This window comes from Apis dorsata, unplaced genomic scaffold (genome assembly GCF_000469605.1).
Source record: "Apis dorsata unplaced genomic scaffold, Apis dorsata 1.3 scaffold_315, whole genome shotgun sequence".
In the NCBI taxonomy this organism is placed as follows: domain Eukaryota; kingdom Metazoa; phylum Arthropoda; class Insecta; order Hymenoptera; family Apidae; genus Apis; species Apis dorsata.
Window position 1 is genome coordinate 259087 of NW_006263587.1, and position 3616 is coordinate 262702.

Here is a 3616-nt window from a genome sequence, read left to right on the forward strand (position 1 = left end):
GAATGTTGAATAAATGAATGTTAAATGGAAGAAATAATGGTTTAATGTATAAATAATCTATACCTAAAAAATAATAAAAAATATTTGATTCGAACTTGTTAATATTTTGGTTTAAACGGTTGATTATTTATCTTCGAAAAGTAATACTTATAAATGTTTATATAGTTTGATGTATTATATTAACTTTATAAATTACTAAAATTTATTTTATCTAACGAATACTCGAAGAATTTTTTTCATGATTTTACACCATGATGTTTTAACCTATATGTGCTTTACATCGAATATAATTACAATCATATATATTTGCAAAAGATAAAATGGTAACGATGAATTTGAATATTTTATTATAATTTTGTAAAAATATTACATTAAAATACCGAGTTGACAACTCAGAATTTGAAAGGCCACTTATAAAATTCTATCAATAAGAAACAAAAATATTTTCCATTTGTCAACTATAAACAATCGTAAATCGTTACAGTAAATATGTGATATACAAATATCTACTTACTTACGTAATTTTCTGACGTGTACTTTGGAATCAAACATGTTCGTGATCGTTAACATCGTATTAATATCTATCGTCGTATCGTTCTCAATATCGAACTCATGTATCGATATTTTCGTTAAATATCAAAACAGTATCGATTCTCCTTGACCGAATCAAATCGAAACTCACAGAATGATATCGATAGTATATATACAATATTATTGGTTTTAACTACGACGTAAGAGATTCAAAAATTGATCGAACGATGGCGCTAATAGGATAATCGGAGAAAGTTTCACAAAATGCCGCGATATTTTTCGTTCCGATTCCACACATATGTTCAGTTGAAAAAAATGACAAGAACAAGCAAAATTTTTATTTTTATTTGGATGGCTCGTACTTACCTATGAATCATTTGTGAAAGAAGAAAAACCACTTAAAGAAGATAAAACAATGAAACGAAGATACGTGATTCCGTAGTTCAATAGTTCTATTGTTACGTAGTTCAAATAGTCATGTAGTGAAAAGAAACGATTAGTTAAAAGCACACGTATATATACATAAATAGCATGCAACGTGAGTGAAAAAAAAGAAAAAAATGATTCTTTCCGTGTAAAACATAGTCGATAGGAAATCGAAAGGCATACGCGAAACTTTTAACATCGCTTCGACGAAAATTGTTACGAGCGAAAGAATGACGTGTACAAATCGAACGATTATGCGAATGTCGCGACACATCGTTTATCGCAACGGTCGAGGTAGTCGAAGAGAGAACCGCGACGAGATCGATTCCTGTGACGAATAGTCCTTCGAGTTGAGATCCGGTTAGGTTTTTCGGCCTTATTACGGATTACGACAATTGATGAAAAAACAGCGTATCCTAGGAAAAAGTGACGCGAATAGGTGGGAAAGGGAGGAAAGGAGAAGGCGGCGCATATGCGTCCACGCATCCTCGGTACGTGTAAATAGAAAGGAAAAAAGTGGCGCTTCAGCGTTGATCCGAGGAGAGGAGCCAGTGAGAAGAGTGGTTATCGGGAGATTGCGATTGGTAGTGGCCTCTGACCTCTTGGAAGCGGTTGCTCCGCCTCTCGTTTACGCGGGACCGCGTGTACGGGGTAGGCGCGCGAGCTCGTTAAAAACGGCCTCGTTCGTCGCGTTCACGCGTCCTCACCGCGACAGGGGCGAGGTAAGGCTCGATCGAACGAATCGCGAGTCGCGTGTGGGCCGCGGCTACCAATTGAAACACAACGAACGCGCATTACTCCATCAAGAAACGGAACACGGACACGGAAGTCGGTTTGACGAGCCGCGTAATCTTTGATCGATGGGTGTTCTTCACCGGTATACGGTTCGTAAGGTGGCCATTTTTGATCAGAATTCGAGGCATCGCGAATTAAAACTCGACTTTTCGATTTCATCGTACGCGTTATGATCGATGTTACTTATGTATCGAGCAGTCGTTATCGCGTTACGCGGTCGAGTCGCATAACGATTGGAGAAAGACAGCAGTAAGAATGGCTGTTTACTCGAAAGTTAAGTTCGATCGGGGCGGCGGAGAGAGGCGGTTCTCGTCGATATCGTCGATAGCGGATGGTGGACGGTGATAGAAGATGACGTAACCGTGAGTCGGGCGATATCGCGATTCTCCCCTCCCCTCGATCCCGTTCTCGCGTTAATTCCTCTCGATGAATCGAGCTCTCGTTAATTTCGTCCGTCTATCGCCCATTATTCGTTTACGTATCGCGTGCACAGGATACGGATTCGAGGGTACGAAAAAAGAAGCGAGATTTTTGAACGGGAGCCAAAAACGGCGGACGATGATCGGACGGAAAAAAAGTCTCTCACTGGGCCGTTTGTTTCTCCTGCCAAGTTAGATTTATCGAAATTCTAAGCATCCGGCTGGTTCGTCGAGGCTCTCCGCGCTCCACGCCACCGATCTCTCTTTCTCTCGCACTCGGGTTTTTGCTTCTCCGCCCTAGCCCAACTCGGCATCCTTCGCGTGATTTATCCCCGTTTTATGCGTTCTCCTCGTAGAACGCGCGATGCTCGCCACGCTTCCGAACTCCGTATATACCGGCAGACACCTGCGAAACGTTTCTGGAATTTCTTCTGGATTTTCGTCTCGGTACAGTTTGAAAATTCCGCGAAAGCTCCGTCACCGCGAGGAATCCCAAGAGAAACGAAACAAGGATACATACTTACTTTACTTACTTTCTTTCTTCCTTTCTTTCTTACTTACTTACGTTTAGCGTTCGGGCAGGCATACGAAGAGGAGGAAGAGTGGCAGTCCGCGAGGCGAGCGGACAACCGAGCGAAGAGGAGGAGGAGGAGGAGGAGGAGGAGAGAGGTTAAAGAAGAATCGAAACGAGTTGCGTTCCTCGAGCGAGGGCACTCGGGGTCGCGCTCGCAGACGAAGGCATCGCCGTCACGTCGGCCAGAAATCACTGCCGCCGCGCTGCCGTGCGCCCAGGGAAATTCGCCCGGCGATTGTTTATATTGAAATACGTTCGTGCAGGAATGCTCGGAAATGGTTGTTAGCTCGAAAATACTTAGAGTGCCATACTTCTCCTTCGAACTAGCTCGTCCGAGGAAGGGGAAAGGAAAGGGGGGGGGGAGGTGGTATCGTCGATTTTTCATTCTCTCCAGACTTACCTTTGTGTATGCGTGTGTGTGTATATATATACATATATACACTCTCCTCTTCGTTGGATATACGATTGAACGATTGCAAGACACTGTAATTCTGACATATATATTTCTTTACATTCATACGTATATTACGTGTTTATATTTCGCGCTTACGTTCGTATATTTATAATCGTATTTATATCTGTATTTTTTATATATATATATATATATGCATATATATTAATTATGTACACGTTTTTTTATACAAAAATCTTCTCGCGCCTTTATACATAACGCTACATAGATGTCCGATTTTCGGTCTACGTACATTCAACCACACAACGCACATTCGTGTTCGATATATATATAATACAATTTCTCCGGGGAGAAAAAAATCGCGTTCGACGAGGGGGACGCGTCTCGGGCGTGGAATCCATGCGAGACGCTCGAAAAGCTCGCTACTTTCGACTCGATCCGACTCGACTCGACTCGACT

General features: G+C 42.0%; 1 long non-coding RNA gene across 2 annotated transcripts in view; it reads right to left on the reverse strand.

The window, feature by feature from the left end:
• LOC116185880 overlaps positions 1-3610 on the reverse strand; it is an 8285-nt gene extending 4675 nt beyond the window's left edge. The window contains exon 1 of one of the 2 annotated variants that reach the window (XR_004150780.1): positions 519-3610. This is a non-coding gene — a long non-coding RNA (uncharacterized LOC116185880). Of the gene's footprint in view, positions 1-514 lie in introns of both variants that reach the window. The other variant, XR_004150779.1, reaches the window with a different exon arrangement.
• Positions 3611-3616: the final 6 nt, after the last annotated feature.